Source organism: Oncorhynchus masou, chromosome 18, assembly GCF_036934945.1.
Source record: "Oncorhynchus masou masou isolate Uvic2021 chromosome 18, UVic_Omas_1.1, whole genome shotgun sequence".
NCBI classification, from domain to species: Eukaryota; Metazoa; Chordata; class Actinopteri; order Salmoniformes; family Salmonidae; genus Oncorhynchus; species Oncorhynchus masou.
The window spans coordinates 13,839,488-13,861,987 of record NC_088229.1 but is presented as its reverse complement, the minus strand read 5'-3'; the positions used below and the strand labels follow the sequence as shown (position 1 = coordinate 13,861,987).

General features: G+C 40.7%; 1 pseudogene; it reads right to left on the bottom strand.

The window, feature by feature from the left end:
* Positions 1 to 22,500, bottom strand: part of LOC135504002 (zinc finger protein 385A-like) — a 163,403-nt pseudogene that overhangs the window by 46,455 nt on the left and 94,448 nt on the right.

Here is a 22,500-nt window from a genome sequence, read left to right as displayed (position 1 = left end):
GTTGTGCTATAATGGGCTATTTGTACTGTTGTGCTATAATGGGCTATATGTACTGTTGTGCTATAATGGGCTATATGTACTGTTGTGCTATAATGGGCTATATGTACTGTTGTGCTATAATGGGCTATATGTACTGTTGTGCTATAATGGGCTATATGTACTGTTGTGCTATAATGGGCTATATGTACTGTTGTGCTATAATGGGCTATATGTACTGTTGTGCTATAATGGGCTATATGTACTGTTGTGCTATAATGGGCTATATGTACTGTTGTGCTATAATGGGCTATATGTACTGTTGTGCTATAATGGGCTATATGTACTGCTGTGCTATAATGGGCTATAGGTATGTACAGGCCAAGACGGACCCTTTCATATGCAACTAGAAGCCTTTATGGCAGAAGCAACAACACATGTATTGCACAGCCATAGACACAATGTAAAACCAAAACAGTTCAACAACTTCTGGACAATATTCTAGACCCCACAGACTCCCCTCCCAATGGTTCCAAATAAAATACCTGTTTATTACCTGTCCGAGCAAATCCTCACTGTCACTGTCTGTCACTCAGCACTCAATTGTCTTTAGGTGCACACAATAGAGTAGTCCGTTTCTTAATGGTCCCTAATATGTAGTTGGTAAGGTTAAGTTGTCCTCTCCCAGCCTCTGCAACAACACCATCTAATGGTCAGCAGCAGCTAAAACTACCTCTCTGAGTGCCAACCAACAGTATGCAGGCGTCAATAGATCCCACTGGAAAAATATAGATATCCACCGTGTTAAATAGGAGTACTGGGAACTGAGAGTTAGCAGGGTGTTTCACAGTCCTGAGCCGCATGGAGCCAAACTGAACTGACCAGGCCTGTGAGATGTAAATATCTATGTTGCTATGCTATGTCCCCCAACACTACACTATGTTGCTATGTTATATCCACCAACACTACACTATGTTGCTATGCTATGTCGCAACATTATACTATGTTGCTATGCTATGTCCCCCAACACTACACTATGTTGCTATGCTATATCCACCAACACTACACTATGTTGCTATGCTATGTCGCAACACTATACTATGTTGCTATGCTATGTCGCGACACTATACTATGTTGCTATGCTATGTCACAACATTATACTATGTTGCTATGCTATATCCACCAACACTACACTATGTTGCTATGCTATATCCACCAACACTATACTATGTTGCTATGCTATGTCGCAACATTATACTATGTTGCTATGCTATATACCAACACTATACTATGTTGCTATGTCCCAACACTACACTATGTTGCTATGCTATATACAAATCAAATCAAATCAAATTTTATTTGTCACATACACATGGTTAGCAGATGTTAATGTGAGTGTAGCGAAATGCTTGTGCTTCCAGTTCCGACAACGCAGTAATAACCAACAAGTAATCTAACTAACAATTCCAAAACTGCTACCTTATACACACAAGTGTAAAGGGATAAAGAATATGTACATAAAGATATATGAATGAGTGATGGTACAGAGCGGCATAGGCAAGATGCAGTAGATGGTATCGAGTACAGTATATACATATGAGATGAGTATGTAAACAAAGTGGCATAGTTCAAATTGGCTAGTGATACATGTATTACATAAAGATGCAGTAGATTATATAGAGTACAGTATATACGTAGACATATGAGATGAATAATGTAGGGTATGTAAACATTATATTAAGTAGCATTGTTTAAAGTGGCTAGTGATATATTTTACATCAATTCCCATTATTAAAGTGGCTGGAGTTGAGTCAGTGTGTTGGCAGCAGCCAACTCAATGTTAGTGGTGGCTGTTTAACAGTCTGATGGCCTTGAGATAGAAGCTGTTTTTCAGTCTCTCGGTCCCAGCTTTGATGCACCTGTACTGACCTCGCCTTCTGGATGATAACGGGGTGAACAGGCAGTGGCTCGGGTGCTTGTTGTCCTTGATGATCTTTGTGGCCTTCCTGTGACATCGGGTGGTGTAGGTGTCCTGGAGGGCAGGTAGTTTGCCCCCGGTGATGCGTTGTGCAGACCTCACTACCCTCTGGAGAGCCTTACGGTTGTGGGCGGAGCAGTTGCCGTACCAGGCGGTGATACAGCCGGACAGGATGCTCTCGATTGTGCATCTGTAGAAGTTTGTGAGTGCTTTTAGTGACAAGCCGAATTCTTCAGCCAACTGAGGTTGAAGAGGCGCTGCTGCGCCTTCATCACGATGCTGTCTGTGGGGGAGGACCAATTCAGTTTGTCTGTGATATGTATGCCGAGGAACTTAAAACTTACCAACACTATACTATGTTGCTATGTCCCAACACTACACTATGTTGCTATGCTATGTCCCAACACTATACTATGTTGCTATGTCCCAACACTATACTATGTTGCTATGTCCCAACACTACACTATGTTGCTATGCTATATACCAACACTATACTATGTTGCTATGCTATGTCCCAACACTATACTATGTTGCTATGTCCCAACACTATACTATGTTGCTATGTCCCAACACTATTCTATGTTGCTATGCTATGTCCCAACACTATACTATGTTGCTATGTCCCAACACTATACTATGTTGCTATGTCCCAACACAATACTATGCTGCTATACTATATACCAACACTATACTATGTTGCTATTCTATGTCCCAACACTCTACGATGTTGCTATTCTATATGCCAACACAATGCTATGTTGATATGCTATGTCACAACACTATATTATGTTGCTATTCATATCCCAACACTGTACTATGTTGCTAAGTGCTAACACTATACTATGTTGATATGCTATGTCACAACACTATATTATGTTGTTTTTCTATATCCCATCACTATACTATGTTGCTAAGGGCTAACACTATACTCTGTTTCTATGCTACGTCCGAAACTATACTATGTTGCTATGCTACATACCAACACTATATTATGTTGTTTTTCTATATGCCAACACTATACTATGTTGCTAAGTGCTAACACTATACTATGTTGCTATGTTACGTCCCAACACTATACGATGTTGCTAAGTGCTAACACTATACTATGTTGCTATGCCCCAACACTATACTATGTTGCTTTTCTATATCCAAACATTATACTATGTTGCTAAGTGCTAACAATAGACTATGTTACTATGCTATGTCCCAACACTATATTGTGTTGCTATTCTATATCCCAACACTATACTATGTTGTTTTTCTATATCCCAACACTATACTATGTTGCTAAGTGCTAACACTATACTATGTTGCTATGCCCCAACACTATACTATGTTCCTTTTCTATGTCGAAACACTATACTATGTTGCTATGCTACGTCCCAACACTATACTATGTTGCTATGTCCCAACACTATACTATGTTGATATGTCCCAACACTATTCTATGTTGCTATGCTATGTCCCAACACTATACTATGTCGCTATGTCCCAACACTATACTATGTTGCTATGTCCCAACACAATACTATGTTGCTATACTATATGCCAACACTATACTATGTTGCTATTCTATGTCCCAACACTCTACGATGTTGCTATTCTATATGCCAACACAATGCTATGTTGATATGCTATGTCACAACACTATATTATGTTGCAATTCATATCCCAACACTGTACTATGTTGCTAAGTGCTAACACTATACTATGTTGCTATGTCCCAACACTAATACTATGTTGCTAAACTATGTCCCAACACTAATACTATGTTGCTAAACTAAATCCCAACACTGTACTATGTTGCTAAGTGCTAACACTATACTATGTTGCTATGCTACGTCCCAACACTAATACTATGTTGCTAAACTATATCCCAACACTGTACTATGTTGCCAAGTGCTAACACTATACTATGTTGCTATGCTACGTCCCAACACTATACTATGTTGGTATTCTATATCCAAACACTATACTATGTTGCTATGTGCTAACACTATACTATGTTGCTATTCTATATCCCAACACTATACTCTGTTGCTATGCTATGTCCCAGCACTATACTATGTGGCTATGCTATGTCACAACACTATATTATGTTGTTTTTCTATATCCCAACACTTTACTATGTTGCTAAGTGCTAACACTATACTATGTTGCTATGCCCCAACACTATACTATGATGCTATGCTTTGTGCCAACACAATGCTATGTTGATATGCTATGTCACAACACTATATTATGTTGCTATTCTATATCCCAACGCTAATACTATGTTGCTATGCTACGTCCCAACACTATACGATGCTGCTATTCTATGTGCCAACACTATACTATGTTGATATGCTATGCCACAACACTATTTTATGTTGCTATTCTATATCCCAACACAAAACTACTTTTCTAAGTGCTGACACTATACTATGTTGCTATGCTATGTCCCAACACTATACGATGCTGCTATTCTATGTGCCAACACTATACTATGTTGATATGCTATGTCACTACACTATTTTATGTTGCTATTCTATATCCCAACACAAAACTACATTGCTAAGTGCTAACACTATACAATGTTGCTATGCTACGTCCCAACACTATACTATGTTGCTATGCTATGACCCAACACTAATACTATGTTGCTATGCTACGTCCCAACACTATATTATGTTGCTTTTCTATATCCCAACACTATACTATGTTGCTAAGTGCTAACACTATACTATGTTGCTATTTCCCAACACTAATACTATGTTGCTAAACTATATCCCAACACTATACTATGTTGATATGCTATGTCACAACACGATATTATGTTGTTTTTCTATATCCCAACACTATAATATGTTGCTATGTTACGTCCCAACACTATACTATGTTGCTAAGTGCTAACACTATACTATGTTGCTATGCCCCAACACTATACTATGTTGCTTTTCTATATCCAAATCAAATCAAATCAAATTGTTAATGCGAGTGTAGCGAAATGCTTGTGCTCTAGTTCCGACAATGCAGTAATAACCAACGAGTAGTCTAACTAACAATTCCAAAACTACTACCTTATACACACAAGTGTAAAGGGATAAAGAATATGTACATAAATATATATGAATGAGTGATGGCACAGAGCGGCATAGGCAAGATGCAGTAGATGGTATCCAAACACTATACTATGTTGCTAAGTGCTAACAATATACTATTGTTGCTATGCTACGTCCCAACACTATATAATGTTGCTATTCTATATCCCAACACTATACTATGTTGTTTTTCTATATCCCAACACTATACTATGTTGCTATGTTACGTCCCAACACTATACTATGTTGCTAAGTGCTAACAATATACTATGTTGCTATGCTACGTCCCAACACCATATTATGTTGCTATTCTATATCCCAACACTATACTATGTTGTTTTTCTATATCCCAACACTATACTATGTTGCTAAGTGCTAAAACTATACTATGTTGCTATGCCCCAACACTATACTATGTTGCTTTTCTATATCCACACACTGTACTATGTTGCTAAGTGCTAACACTATACTATGTCGCTATTTTACGTCCCAACACTATATTATGTTGCTATTCTATATCCCAACACTATAATATGTTGCTAAGTGCTAAAACTATACTATGTTGCTATGCTATGTGCTAACACTATACTTTGTTGCTATGCTATATACCAACACTATACTATGTTGCTATTCTATGTCCCAACACTATACTATGTTGCAATGCTATGTCCCACCACTATACTTTGTTGCTATGCTATGTCCCAACACTATACTTTGTTGCTATGCTATGTCCCAACACTACACTATGTTTATTTTTTATTTTTTTATTTTACCTTTATTTAACTAGGCAAATAAGCCTAAGATCACCATGTGCAATGCCAAGCGTCGGCTGGAGTGGTGTAAAGCTCACTGCCATTTGATTCTGGAGCAATCAATCTGGCACGATGAATCACGCTTCACCATCTGGTAGTCCGGCGGATGAATCTGTGTTAGGTGGATGCCAGGAGAATGCTACCTGCCCCAATGCATAGTGCCAACTGTAAAGTTTGGTGGAGGCAGAATAATGGTCTGGGGCTTTTCATGGTTCCGGCTCCTAAGTTCCAGTGAAGGGATATCTCAACGCTGCAGCATACAATGACATTCCAGACGATTCTGTAATTCCAACTTTGTGGCAAAAGTTTGGGGAAGGCCCATTCCTGTTTCAGCATGACAATGCCCCCATGGGCCTCCCGGGTGGCGCAGTCGTTAAGGGTGCTGTACTGCAGCACCAGCTGTGCCACCAGAGACTCTGGGTTCGCGCCCAGGCTCTGTCGTAACCGGCCGCGACCGGGAGGTCCATGGGGCAACGCACAATTGGCCTAGCGTCGTCCGGGTTAGGGAGGGTTTGGCCGGTAGGGATATCCTTGTCTGATTGCGCACCAGCGACTCTTGTGGCAGGCCGGGTGCAGTGCGCGCTAACCAACACACATTGGTGCGGCTGGCTTCCGGGTTTAGATGCGCGCTGTGTTAAGAAGCAGTACGGCTCAGTTGGGTTGTGTATCGGAGGACGCGTGACTCAACCATCGTCTCTCCCGAGCCCATACGGGAGTTGTAACGATGAGACAAGATAGTAGCTACTAGACAATTGGATACCACGAAATTGGGGAGAAAAAAAAATATGTCAAAAAAAACAACAACAAAAAACACAATTCCCCCATGCACAAAGCGAGGGCCACACAGAAAAGGTTTGTTGAGATCACTGTGGAAGAACTTGACTGGCCTGCACAGAGCCCTGACTTCAAGCCCATTGAACACCTTTGGGATGAATTGGAACTCCGACTGTGAGCCAGGCCTAATCGCCTAATCTTGTGGCTGAATTGAAGCCCCTGCAGCAATGTACCAACATCTAGAGGAAAGCCTTCCCAGAAGAGTGAAGGCTGGGGGGGACCAACTCCATATGCCCAAGCAGGTGTCCACATACTTTTGTGTGTGTGTGTGTGTGTGTGTGTGCTGAAGTTTATAGGGAGATGTTCTCCAGTCCAGTTAGTTTGAAAGATAGTTAACAGGGTAGTTTCCTGATCTTAAGGGATCTGGTAGTTCAGTGTCGGCCAGTAACTACAGCATAGTAGACTCAGCAAAAAAACAAATGTCCTCTCACTGTCAACTGCGTTTATTATCAGCAAACTTAACATGTGTATATATTTGTATGAACATAACAAGATTCAACAACTGAGACATAAACTGAACAACTTCCACAGACATGTGACTAACATACATGGAATACTGTGTCCCTGAACAAAGAGGGGGTCAAAATCAAAAGTAATAGTCAGTATCTGGTGTGGCCACCAGCTGCATTAAGTACTGCAGTGCATCTCGTCCTAATGGACTTCACCAGATTTGCCAGTTCTTGCTGTGAGATGTTACCCCACTTTTCCACCAAGGCACCTGCAAGTTCCCGTACATTTCTGGGGGGAATGGCCCTAGCCCTCACCCTCACCCTCCGATCCAACAGGTCCCAGACGTGCTCAATGGGATTGAGATCCGGGCTCTTTGCTGGCCATGGCAGAACACTGACATTCTTGCCTTGCAGGAAATCACACACAGAACAAGCAGTATGGCTGATGGCATTGTCATGCTGGAGGGTCATGTCAGGATGAGCCTGCAGGAAGGGTACCACATGAGGGAGGAGGAGGTCTTCCTTGTAACGCACATCGTTGAGATTGCCTGCAATGACAACAAGCTCAGTCCGATGATGCTATGACACACCGCCCCAGACCATGACGGACCCTCCACCTCCAAATCATTCCCTTTCCAGAGTACAGGCCTCGGTGTAACGCTCATTCCTTCGGCGATAAACGCGAATACGACCATCACACCTGGTGAGACAAAACAGCGACTCATCACTGAAGAGCACTTTTTGCCAGCCCTATCTGGTCCAGCGACAGTGGGTTTGTGCCCATAGGTGATATTGTTGCCGGGGATGTCTGGTGAGGACCTGCCTTACGACAGGCCTACAAGCCCTCAGTCCAGCCTCTCTCAGCCTATTGCGAACAGTCTGAGCACTGATGGAGGGAATGTGCGTTCCTGGTGTAACTCGGGCAGCTGTTGTTTCCATCCTGTACCTGTCCCTGAGGTGTGATGTTCGGATGTACCGATCCTGTGCAAGTGTTGTTACACGTGGTCTGCCACTGTGAGGATGATCAGCTGTCCGTCCTGTCTCTCTGTAGTAGTGCTGTCTTAGGCGTCTCACAGTATGGACCTTGTAATGTATTGCCCTGGCCACATCTGCAGTCCTCATGCCTTCTTGCAGCATGCCTAAGGCACGTTCACGCAGATGAGCAGGGACCATGGGCATCTTTCTTTTGGTGTTTTTCAGAGTCAGTAGAAAGGCCTCTAAGTTTTCATAACTGTGACCTTAATTGCCTACAGTCTGTAAACTGTTAGTGTCTTACAGTTTTTTACAATCACATTGGCAATAATTTCGGAACCTTGATGTAATTTTCCAAAACTCTAGACACAAAACTCACAACCGATGATCAAAATGTACATTTTTCAAATTGCTTGGATACAATACACATGAAGCTAAGATCATTTGTTCATTGAACTAAAATCACCTGTTCAAAATGACACAACTTAACATCAAAGTATTACCATTTCAAAATGCAATTCACACATTACATCTGAGATGACTGTCTATTCATTTCATTACAATGATCTAACTATCAATTGATACAACTGCTCAAAATGGTAAGGTACTGTTGAATTACTCTTAATGCATAGTTTTATAGAAACTGACAAACAATATTCCATGTTTAGATCATGAAAGTTTCAGGATAACGAGATCCATTGACACCAATTACCGTGGAACATGAACCAATTGAACTACATTATCTATGGATGTAATATTTCATCATCATTCTTTATCCGACACTGTTTCTATGGTCCCATGTACCACTTTTCCAGACCATGTTTTCAGATTTGACATTATTGTACACTCACTGGCCACTTTATTAGGTACACCTATCGAGTACTGGCTGGGACCCCCTTTTGCCTCCACAACAGCCTGAATTATTCACGGTGTTGTACGTTACAGTAAGAGATGCCCTTCTGCACACCACTGTTCTAAACAGCTGTTATTTGAGCATTTGTGGCCTTTCTGTTAGCTTGAATGAGTCTGGACATTCTCCTCTGACCTCTCTCATTAACAAGGTGTTTTTCCCACAGAAATGCCTTTCACTGATTGTGTTTTGTTTATCTCACCATTCTCTGGAAACTCTAGAGATTGTAGTGCGTAAAAATCCCAGGAAGGCAGCTGTTTCTGAGATGCTGGAATCACTATGTGTGGCATCAACAATCAGACCACGGTCAAACTGGCTTAGATTACTCAACTTGCCTGTTCTAATGTTTGGTCGAACAACATCTAAACCTCTCTACTCTATATACTCTATATATTGAGTTGCAGGCAGCCACATGATTTGCTGTTCGAATGTAACTTTCCTTGATGAGCTAAATCATGTCTGTAGAGCTGGCAATTTTTCTCCACGTGGAGGTGGAAGGTATATGATAGGCGCCCTCATGAACAAGCCGCCCTTCTCCAGGCCATGGATGACGCATGCAATGACATCACGGCAGACCAGTGTCAGGCCTGGATTCGACATGCCCGAAGATTCTTCCCAAGATGTTTGGCTAATGAAAACATCCACTGTGATGTGGATGAGAACCTGTGGCCAAATCCACAAGACAGAGTTGAGAGAAATATAGAAGTACAGTTATCAACCCTTTGTTTGGCTTTTTACAGTAAGCAAGGTGAGGAACACTGCAGTTGATGTTTTACTGTAGTTTTTTTTTTTTTTTTGGTAGTTAATTATTTTTGCTTTGATTCAAAGAAACCTATGAGTGATGTTATTGTATTTTAGCAATAAATGTCCGATTTTGTTCAATGATTCCAGTGTCTTTAATATTCTCTCTACTAGTCCTTTTACAGTGATGTATTTACATGTAGTAGCATATTGAAACATGTATCTCATATTTTGTACTACAATATTTAATGATTGTATGAACAACTACACAGTGAAACTATCGGTATCTTGTGTGTGGGTGATCTAAATGAATGCTACTATGGTATTTCATGATAAGTGAGTTATTTGAATCAATGATTCTGCAAGTGCAAGGTTTCTTTAAAGATATGAATGCACAATGCAATGTTTTGAACATTGGACAGCCTGTGTTACAAGTGATGACCGTTTTGAGTTTTGTGTCTAGAGTTTTGAAAAATGACCACTAGGTTCTGAAATTAGTGCCAAAGTGATTGTAAACTGTAACGACGCTTCCACATGTGCATGTTCATTAATTGTTTATGGTTCATTGAACATGGGAAACAGTGTTTAAACACTTTACAATGAAGATCTGTGAAGTTATTTGGATTTTTACAAATTATCTTTGAAGGACAGGGTCCTGAAAAAGGGACGTATCGTTTTTTGCTGAGTTTACATCCATGGAGTGTGTGTGGTGTGTGTGTTTGTGCATATTCTGTGTTGGTATCTGTTGGGTGTGTGTTTGTATGTGTATGCTGTGTTCGTGTGTTGAGTATGTATCGTCTGTGTGTGTGCGTGTACGTGTGCGTGTGCGTGTGTGTGTGTGTGTGTGTGTGTGTGTGTGTGTGTGTGTGTGTGTGTGTGTGTGTGTGTGTGTGTGTGTGTGTGTGTGTGTGTGTGTGTGTGTGTGTGTGTGTGTGTGTGTGTGTGTGTATCTACGTATTCTGTGTTAGTATCTGTTGGGTGTGTGTTTGTATGTGTATGCTGTGTTCGTGTGTTGAGTATGTATCGTGTGTGTGTGTGTGTGTGTGTGTGTGTGTGTGTGTGTGTGTGTGTGTGTGTGTGTGTGTGTGTGTGTGTGTGTGTGTGTGTGTGTGTGTGTGTGTGTGTGTGTGTGTGTGTGTGTGTGTGTGTACTCGCGATGTTGAATACAGTGCTCACAGTGTTGAAGTTGTGAAACAGGCCCATGCTGTGTTGTGGTGGAGCTGTGTCCATGGGGAACTGGAGGAAGGGCTTCATATCCAGGTGTGGCTGGATCATAGTGGGGGTCCGCAGGAACGCAGGCATCGCCCCCGCACGGTTTATACCTCCTACAGAGAGGGAGGGAAATGGTTAAAATGCACACACTGAATAGTACAGGCAGTAGGCTCTTGTATGTCTTTGAAAGTGTCCTGGGATCCATTCTTGTTATGTACTTGAGTGAAGACCCAAAAGCGGTTTTAACAGAAAACAGAGTTCTTTAATGAAAAACAGGAATGGCATAAATCCTCTTCCAACGTTGTCAATGGAACAAAAAGAACGTTAGTATAATGCAGGATGCACCTGCCAGGCAGACTCCGACAGGATAGGACAAGGTGGAAGCAAACGAGACGACAGCTTGCTTCTGGCATCAAAAACACAAACAAGAATCAGACACTGAAAGTAGCAGGAACAGAGAGAGAAATAGAGACCTAATCAGAGGGGGAAGAGAGAACAGGTGGGAAAGAGTGAATGAGCTAGTTAGGGGAGATGTAGAACAGCTGAAGAATGAGAGACAGAGAAGGTAACCTAAAAAGACCAGCAGAGAGAGACAGAGTGAAGAGAAAGGACAGGAACAGACATAACAAGACATGACAATTCTCCCAAACATGGCGAGAATCTCCATCAACTGCAGCAAAGAAAAGAGTGGGCTATAATAACTCACTCACTATCATATAATAAGGTTGCAACACACAGGCACACATTTGTGAATAACAGTTACATGTCACATTAGGGACTGTCCTCTTAAAACCTTTCCAGTGGAAAAAGTGGGGAGAGAAACGAAGCCAGCATAGTGTTTCATTTGAAGGGGCTGCCAGTGTCAGGCAATGGTTATGAAACATCTTCTGTCTCCATCATTGTTCTTATCTCTCTCTCTCTGTCACTCTCTCTCTCTCTCTGCACCTCTCTTAATCTGTCTACCCCCTTCTCTGCCTATCTCTCTCTCTTTCTCTGCCTCTCAATTCAATTCAATTCAATGGGCTTCATTGGCATAGAAACTTATGTTAAGATTGCCAAAGCAAGTGAAGTAGATAATATACAAAAGTGAAATAAACAATAAAAATTAACAGTAAATAATACACTCACAGAATTTCCAAAAGAATAAAGACATTACAAATGTCATATTATGTATATATACAGTGTTGTAACGATGTACAAATGGTTAAAGTACAAAAGGGAAAATAAATAAGCATAAATATAGGTTGTATTTACAATGGTGTTTGTTCTTCACTGGTTGACCTTTTCTTGTGGCAACAGGTCACAAATCTTGCTGCTGTGATGGCACACTGTGATATTTCACCATGTTCCATGTTTTAGGCACACTTTATGTTATTTTGTGCTGTCATTTTGACCGGAATACACACTCGTAACATCACCCATTAGATTTGGGAGTTTATGAAAAACTGGTTTGTTTTCAAATTCTTTGTGGAGCTGTGGAATCTGAGGGAAACATGTGTCTTTAATACGGTCATACATTGGGCAGGTTAAGAAGTGCCGCTCAGTTTCCACCTCATTTTGTGGGGAGTTTGCACATAGCCTGTCTTCTCTTTCTCAATAGCAAGGCTATGCTCACTGAGTCTGTACATAGTCAAAGCTTTTCTTAAGTTTGGGTCAGTCACACTGGTCAGGTATTCTGCCAATGTGTACTCTATCGTTTCTGGCCAAATAGCATGATAGTTTTCTCTGTTTTTTGGTTAATTATTTCCGATGTTTCAAGAAAATATTTTTTTGTTTTCTCATGATTTGGTTGGGTCTAATGGTCTTGCTGTCCTGGGGCTCTGTGGGGTCTGTTTGTGTTTGTAAACAGAGCCCCAGGACCAGCTTGCTTAGGGGACTCTTCTCCAGGTTCATCTCTCTGTAGGTGATGGCTTTGTTATTATGGAAGGTTTGGGAATCGCTTCCTTTTAGTTGGTTATGGAATTTAACGTCTCTTTTCTGGATCATTAGCGGGTATCGGCCTAATTCTGCTCTGTGTGCATTCTTTGGTGTTCTGCATTGTACACAGAGGAAGTTTTTGCAGAATTCTGCATGAGTTCTTGGTTGGTGAGCGGTCCCCAGACCTCACAATCATAAATGGCAATGAGTTCTATAAATGTTTCAAGTAATTTTAGCCAGTTCCTAATTGGTATGTCAAATTTTATGTTCCTTCAGATGGCATAGAATGCCCTTCTTGCCTTGTCTCTCAGATCGTTCACAGCTTTGTGGACGTTACCTGTGGCTCAGATGTTTAGGCCAAGGTATATGTCGTTTTTTGTGTGCTCTATGGCAATGGTGTCTAGATTAAATTTGTATTTGTGGTCCTGGTGACTGGAACTTTTTTGAAGAACATTACTATTGGTCTCACTGAGATTTACTGTCAGGGCCCAGGTCTGGCAGAATCTGTGCAGAATATCTAGGTGCTGCTGTTGGCCCCCCTTGGTTGGGGACAGAAGCACCGGATAATCAGCAAACAGTAGACATTTGACTTCAGATTCCAGATTCTAATTCCAATTTGACATTTGCTAGGTACGTTGTTTTCACTGGGGAAATGTACGAGTCTGCTGTTAATGATAATGCAGAGGATTTTCCCAAGGTTGCTGTTTACGCATATCCCACGGTAGTTATTGTGGTCAAATTTCTCTCAATTTTTGTGGATTGGGGAAGTACTGTATACTACTTTATCACTGACCTCAACCCAGAGTCTCTCAGAGCGTTCACAGTCTGACACCCCTATCAGATCACAGCAAAATCACAGTCTACTTGAACAGAGCAATACTCAATCATGAGGCATCAAAGCCAAAGGAACTGAGTAATATTGAGAAATGCTATAGAGGGAAGGAAAGTCGTGTGGAAACCTACCAAAAAAAGTTATCTAACCAGAACAGTGATCAACCACTTCTCCAATTTTTGGGGCTCTATAACAAAGAATAAACAGCAAGAACATATACTTGATCAAATACAAATATTAGAATATTAGAATCAACTTTTAAAGACTTCCAGATCCCACTGGATCCTCCAATTACCTTGAATAAACTACAGAACAAAATACAAACCTTGCAACCCAAAAAGGACTGTGGTGTTTATGTTATCCTAAATGAAATGATAAAATATACAGACCACAAAGTTCAATTGGCTATACTTAAACTTTTTAACATTATCCTTACAGTGTCTTCGAAAAGCATTCAGACTCATTTACTTTTTCCCCATTTTGATACATTACAGCTTTCTTCTAAATAGTTGTTTCTCCTCATCAATCTACACACACTACCCCAAAATGACAAAGCAAGAACAGGTTTAATAAAAATATAACATTTACATAAGTATTCAGACCTTATACTCAGTACTTTTTTGAAGCACCTTAGGCAGCGATTACCAGTGATGGAAAAAGTACCCAATTGTAATATTTGAGTAGATGTAAAGATACCTTAATAGAAAATGACACAACTAAAAGGGAAAGTCACTCAGTAAATATTTGGTTTTAAATATACTTAAGTATCAAAAAAGTAAAAGTATAAATAATTTAAAATCACTTATATTAAGTAAACCAGACGGCACAATTGTTTTTTATTTTTTCTGGCTTATCAGCATCCCGGAGTCGCCGCTTCACCTTTGACGTTGGGACTGGTGTTTTGTGGGTACTATTTAAATAAGCTGCCAGTTGAGGACTTGTGAGGCGTCTGTTTCGCAAACTAGATACTCTAATGTACTTGTCCTCATGCTCAGTTGTGCCCCGGGGCCTCCCACTCCTCTTTCTATTCTGGTTAGTTTGCGCTGGTTATTTAGCTGCAAATTTGCTCTGTTCTGTGAAGGGCGTAGGACACAGCGTTGTACGAGATATTCAGTTTCTTGGCAATTCCCCGCATGGAATAGCCTTTATTTCTCAGAACAAGAATAGACTGACGAGTTTCAGAAGAACGTTTTTTTGTTTCTGGCAATTTTGAGCCTGTAATCGAACCCACAAATGCTGATGCTCCAGATACTCAACTAGTCCAAAGAAGGCCAGTTTTATTGCTTCTTTAATCAGAACAACAGGTTTCAGCTGTGTTAACATAATTGCAAAAGGGTTTTCGTATGATCAATTAGCATTTTAAAATGATAAACTTGGATTAGCTAACACAACGTGCCATTAGAACACAGGAGTGATGGTTGCTGATAATGGGCCTCTATACGCCTATGTAGATATTCCATTAAAAGAATATGCCGTTTCCAGTTACAATAGTCATTTACAACATTAACGTCTACACTTGTCACACCCTGACCTTAGTTATCTTTGTTTTCTTTAATATTTTGGTTAGGTCATGGTGTGACAAGGGTGGTTGGTTTAGTTTTTGTATTGTCTAGGTGTTTTTGTCCCATCTAGTGTTTTTTTATATCTATGGGGTTTTAGTATGTCTAGGTATATGTAGGTCTATGGTGGCCTGAATTGGTTCCCAATCAGAGACAGCTGTTTATCGTTGTCTCTGATTGGGGATCCTATTTAGGTTGCCATTTTCCATTTTGGTTTTGTGGATTATTGTCTATGTGTAGTTGCATGTAAGCACTGGTGTTTATAGTGTCACGGTCGGGTTGTTATTTTGTTAGTTTGTATAAGTGGTCTTCCTGTAAATAAAGACGAATGTATTCTTATCACTGCGCTGTCACGCCCTGGTCGAAATATATTATGTTTATTCTTCATTTATTCGGTCAGGCCAGGGTGTGACATGGGTTATTGTGGTGTGTTTTTGTCTTGGGGTTTTGTGGGATGTCTAGCGTTAGTCTATGGCTGCCTGAGGCGGTTCTCAATCAGAGTCAGGTGATTATCGTTGTCTCTGATTGGGAACCATATTTAGGCAGTCGTTTTCTTTGTGTGTTTCGTGGGTGATTGTCCTTAGTGTCCTTGTTCCTGTGTTAGTTTACACTAGTATAGGCTGTTTCGGTTTTCGTTACGTTCTTTGTTTTGTAGTATTTGTATTGATTCGTGTTTACGTTTGTTCATTAAACATGGATCGCAATCTACACGCTGCATTTTGGTCCGACTCCCTTCACCGCATGAAAACCGTTACATGCGCCTTGGTCTCGTCGTTATGACGAACGTGACAACACTGTATTTCCGATCAATTGGGTGTTAATTTAATGGACAAAACATTTTATTTTCTTTCAAAAACAAGGACATTTCTAAGTGACCCCAAACGTTTGAACAGAAGTGGAACGTCTTAGTAAGACCAAAATAATGGTGTTGCCAGGACCACAAATTCAAATTCCATCTAGACACTGTTGCCCTAGAGCACACAAAAAACTATATATACCTCAGAGCTACAGGTAACTTCCACAAAGCTGTGAATGATCTGAGTGACAAGGCAAGAAGGGCTTTCGATGCCATCTAAAGGAACATCAAAGTCGACCTACCAATTAGGATCTGGCTAAAAATACTTGAATCAGTTATTTAAAGAAGCCATTGCCCTTTATGATTGTGAGGTCTGGGGTCTGCTCACCAACCAAGAATTCACAAAATAGGAAAAACGCCAAATTGAGACTCTACATGCAGAATTCTGCAAAAATATCCTCAGTGTAAAACACCAAATAATGCATGCACAGCAGTAATAGGCCGATGCAGGCTAGTCATCAAAATACAGAATAGAGACGTTAAATTCTACAACCACCTAAAAGGAAGCGATTCCCAAACCTTCCATAACAAAGCCATCACCTACAGAGAGATGAACCTGAGAAGATTCCCCTAAGCAAGCTGGTCGTGGGGCTCTGTTCACAAACACAAACAGAGCCCCAGGACAGTAACACAATTTGACCCAACCAAATCATGAGAAAACAAAATGATGACTTGACACATTGGAAAGAATTAACCAAAAAACAGAACTAGAATACCATTTTGCCCTAAACAGTGAGTACACAGTGGCAGAATACCTGACCACTGTGACTGACCCAAAAGTAAGGAAATATTTGAATCTGTCCAGACTCGGTGAGCATAGCTTTGCTATTGATAGAGGCAGACCTGGCTCTCAAGAGAAGACAGGCTATGTGCACACTGAGTGTAATGTAATGTTTACTGTTAAGGTTTTCATTTTTCATTTCACTTTTGTTTATCTATTTGACATGCTTTGGCAATGTAAACATATGTTTCCCATGCCAGTAAAGCCTTGAAATTGAATTTAATTAAGTGAGAGAAAGTGCCAAAGAGAAAGAAAGAGAGAGCAAGAGATGAGTGTAAAAGTGGGAGAGAGTTGGGGCTCATTTGAAAAGGACTGAGACTTTGGGAATGTGCTGTCTCAGCCAAAGCCCAGCTGCTGCTTGCCTCTGCTCTTTGCTCCGTGTCCACCTGGGTGCTCAGTGCATCTGTAAACCCCAGGGCTGAGCTGCTGAGGCCTGCCTCATTGCCTCCCATTAGGCATGCGTGGCTGTTCTCAAACACACACACAGAACACAACAAACACACACCTGCGTGCACACGCACGCACACTTAAAATCACTCAAGCACTCACATTCAGACAGTTTTCTCCATGAGTTACTGGTGTTAGAGACACAATCAGTCTCTCTCTGGTGGTAGACACTGCTGGTGCTCCCATAATCATCCTCTTCACTGAGTCTCTCAGTGAGCACAACAACAGAGTTGTTTGTAATGAATGCCAGAATGAATGCCTAAACTTAACCTTAAAAATGTTACGTTTATGGACAAGCGTCCAATTCTGAAGTGAGACTGTGAGAGCTTGTTGAGGGAATAGTGTCTATGCTAGGGCTGTTGCCAGTCATGAAGGCAGACCAATTCCACGGCAATTAGTCTTCTCCAAGCTCTGATGCTGGTCATTAGTAGCCTACCAAACTCACTAACTGCCTGGTACTCAGTACTCTATTGTCCCGCTAATCACTCTGACATCAATGCAAATCGAATCGAATATCAAAAACTTAATGAGAGCCCATGAGCTCATGCTGTGCGACATTTCTATAGGCTACGGAATTGCGTGAGAAAACAGAGTGATGACCACTAATAAAAAGAAGAGGATTTCATTAGCTTTCTATAAGTTAGGCCTACTATGTTTATTTCTCCATTGCTTCATTGCTTCTCTTTACAACATTGATTCTCTTTACAACAGGAGTACAGCCTACCTGGCTGGCAATTACAATAAACCAGGGGGGAAAGCGTCCTCCATTTGCTTTCTAAGTGCATTGATGACATGTATTTTCTCCCGCTGCCCCTGTTTCGATACAAGCACAAGCATTTTGCTACACTCATATTAACATCTGCTAACCATATGTAATGGTCCAGTCTACATCAAAACAAATGTCACACATGTATTATTTAGTACATGTAAAGACAAGATTATATCAAGAATAGTCTGATGGGTGACAATATTAGCCACTTGGGAATTATATATTATCACTTGTGAATGATGCCTAGCATAAGAAACAATGCCTTTTTCTTGGGGACTTTTTCAAATCATAGTCACACACCTCATGTAGTCTAGCCCATAGGCCTATATGTTTTAATAAGGTTAGTATCACACCTCATGTAGTCTAGCCCATAGGCCTATATGTTTTAATAAGGTTAGTATCACACCTAATGAAGTCTAGCCCATAGGCCTATATGTTTTAATAAGGTCAGTAACACACCTCATGTAGTCTAGCCCATAGGCCTATATGTTTTAATAAGGTTAGTATCACACCTCATGTAGCCTAGCCCATAGGCCTATATGTTTTAATAAGGTTAGTATCACACCTCATGTAGTCTAGCCCATAGGCCTATATGTTTTAATAAGGTTAGTATCACACCTAATGAAGTCTAGCCCATAGGCCTATATGTTTTAATAAGGTCAGTAACACACCTCATGTAGTCTAGCCCATAGGCCTATATGTTTTAATAAGGTTAGTATCACACCTCATGTAGTCTAGCCCATAGGCCTATATGTTTTAATAAGGTCAGTAACACACCTCATGTAGCCTAGCCCATAGGCCTATATGTTTTAATAAGGTCAGTATCACACCTCATGTAGTCTAGCCCATAGGCCTATGTGTTTTAATAAGGTTAGTATCACACCTCATGTAGTTTAGCCCATAGGCCTATATGTTTTAATAAGGTTAGTATCACACCTCATGTAGTCTAGCCCATAGGCCTATATGTTTTAATAAGGTTAGTATCACACCTCATGTAGTCTCACCCATAGGCCTATATGTTTTAATAAGGTTAGTATCACACCTCATGTAGTCTAGTCCATAGGCCTATATGTTTTAATAAGGTTAGTATCACACCTCATGTAGTCTAGCCCATAGGCCTATATGTTTTAATAAGGTTAGTATCACACCTCATGTAGCCTAGCCCATAGGCCTATATGTTTTAATAAGGTTAGTATCACACCTCATGTAGTCTAGCCCATAGGCCTATATGTTTTAATAAGGTTAGTATCACACCTCATGTAGTCTAGCCTATAGGCCTATATGTTTTAATAAGGTTAGTATCACACCTCATGTAGTCTAGCCCATAGGCCTATATGTTTTAATAAGGTTAGTAACACACCTCATGTAGTCTAGCCCATAGGCCTATATGTTTTAATAAGGTCAGTAACACACCTCATGTAGTCTAGCCCATAGGCCTATATAATAATAGGCCTTTTTTTAAGGTTAGTATCACACCTCATGTAGTCTAGCCCATAGGCCTATACGTTTTAATAAGGTCAGTAACACACCTCATGTAGTCTAGCCCATTGATAAGGTTTGTATCACAACTAAAGTGGCCAAATAACTTTAATGAAGCACATTAGTCTGCTTGCCAAGGGAAAGATCATTTTCACCATAAAAATGCACCTTTCTAATAACAGCATTTCACCATTTTTCAATGTAAATTACTATACAAAATCCTTGCAACCAATAGAATGTTATATATATGTGGGATACAATCTTCCCAGCTCTGCAGATTCTGCTGTGAGGAGGCAGCGACATTAGATCATTTATTTTGGTACTGTCCACATGTAGCTCATTTTTGGTCACAGGTCCAAGGAATGGCTGAAGAATTGCAACATTTACCTGGAGTTAACTCTGCAGATAGCAATACTGGGTGATTTGAAAAGCCATTGTCAATCAATCAATAATAGAATATTTATTTTAGCAAAAATGTTTATTTTAAATGTATAATCTGTAAAAGCTATGGGAATAGAAATGTTCAATACTTTTGTGAAGTATCACAGCACAGTTGAAAAATATATGGCAAATAGAAATCCAAAATGGATGGTGTTAAAATATAGATGGGAGGGGTTGAATGGAGCTGAAGGTTGGGACTAATAACAAGATGAGTGAAATTGTACAGTTACAAATATAAATCAAACTGGATGGACATCAGAAATAGAGGAAGGACTAAAAACAAACAAAAAATAACTATTGTAAAATAGATTGTGTCTGTAAAATATGTATAAGATGTATAAACTGAAGGTAGAAGCCTAAATGTTATTGTTTATTAGTTTACTGCAATTGGGGGAAGGGTGGTAGGGTTTGGGGGGAATAATAAAGGTATATTATTTTTTTAAGTATGTCTATATAGGTATGTGTATGCATATATGTGTATATGTATGCATGCGTGTATGTATATGGATATATATTTACCCCAAAAACATATGGGGGATTGGAAATGATGCAGACAATTACATTGATGGACGCAACATTCTTTCTGAAATATTAAGCTGATCCACCAACAAAAATAAATAAATAAATAAAAGCATTACATGTATGATAGCGTTTGTGGTCACTTTTGATAATGGCATTTTCCGCTAATGGAACATTCACACTTATAGCCTACTGCCATGTGCGCATTGCTGCGCTTATAATGTGACGGAATAGCCTAATAGTTTATCAAGGTAAACGTTCTGGTCTGTTACGTCAGCTACACTGCGTTTAAAAGGGTTTTAGATGCTACTGTCCCAGACTATGTTTGGAATATTTATTTCTCGCACAGAATAGAATAGGTCGACTTTTGTACTATGGGGATAGTAGATTGACATTGTCACGCCCTGGCCATAGTTTACTTTGTATGTTTCTATGTTTTGGTTGGTCAGGGTGTGATCTGAGTGGGCATTCTATGTTGGATGTCTTGTTTGTCTATTTCTGTGTTTGGCCTGATATGGTTCTCAATCAGGGGCAGGTATTATTCATTGTCTCTGATTGGGAACCATATTTAGGTAGCCTGGGTTTCACTGTGTGTTTGTGGGTGATTGTTCCTGTCTCTGTGTTTTGCACCAGATAGGGCTGTTTAGGTTTTCGCACGTTTGTTATTTTGTTAGTTTATTAGTGTATAGTTTCTTAATTGAAATCAAATGAATAACAATCACGCTGCATTTTGCTCCTCCTTCTACAGACGAAAGCCGTGACAGACATAGGCTGGTGCTTTTGCTGTTTGTTCGGCTCATCTTGTTGGCTGACGAAAAATAAATGGAGACAGTTCTTCCAATATCTTCAATATGCACCTCGCAATTGTATAAGGACTCACTCAGTTGTGTCCCTGGTGTGTCTGTCTCCACTTGTAACCTGTGAGAAAGACCCGGTCAGGTGATGGAGAGCCATGTGAGTGAGAGGTGATTCGGAGAGCACAGCGCTCAGGGAGAAGGACACAATGGGCACTGGCTGCAGAAGGCATGGATGTTTTTAGGGTGCATTACCGCCAAACTAAGGGGATGCCGCCGTGAAATTCTAGGCATTATCAGGTGCTTGTCAAATTGTGAATGAGTAACTGATGAGTAACTGATGTAGTGCGTGGTCAGCTGACCACGACTCCATTTTGCTGATCCCTGCCTACAGACAGAAACTGAAACAAGAAGCTCCCACGCTGAGGTCTGTCCAACACTGGTCCGACCAAGCTGATTCCACACTCCAAGACTGCTTCCATCATGTGGACTGGGACATGTTTCGTATTGCGTCAGGCAATACGCTGATTCGGTGTGCGAGTTCATTAGAACGTGCATTGAAGATGTCGTTCCCATAGCAACGATTAAAACATTCCCTAACCAGAAACCGTGGATTGATGGCAGCATTCGCGTGAAACTGAAAGCGCGAACCACTGCTTTTAATCAGGGCAAAGTGACTGGTAATATGACTGAATACAAACAGTGCAGCTATTCCCTCCGTAAGGCTATCAAACAAGCTTAGCATCAGTATGGAGACAAAGTAGAATCTCAATTCAACGGCTCAGACACAAGAGGTATGTGGCAGGGTCTACAGTCAATCACGTACTATAAGAATAAATCCAGCTCAGTCACGGACCAGGATGTCTTGCTCCCAGGCAGACTAAATAACTTTTTTGCCAGCTTTGAGGACAATACAGTGCCACTGACACGGCCTGCAACGGAAACATGCGGTCTCTCCTTCACTGCAGCCGAGGTGAGTAAAACATTTAAACGTGTTAACCCTCGCAAGGCTGCAGGCCCAGACGGCATCCCCAGCCGCGCCCTCAGAGCATGCTCAGACCAGCTGGCTGGTGTGTTTACGGACATATTCAATCAATCCCTATACCAGTCTGCTGTTCCCACATGCTTCAAGAGGGCCACCA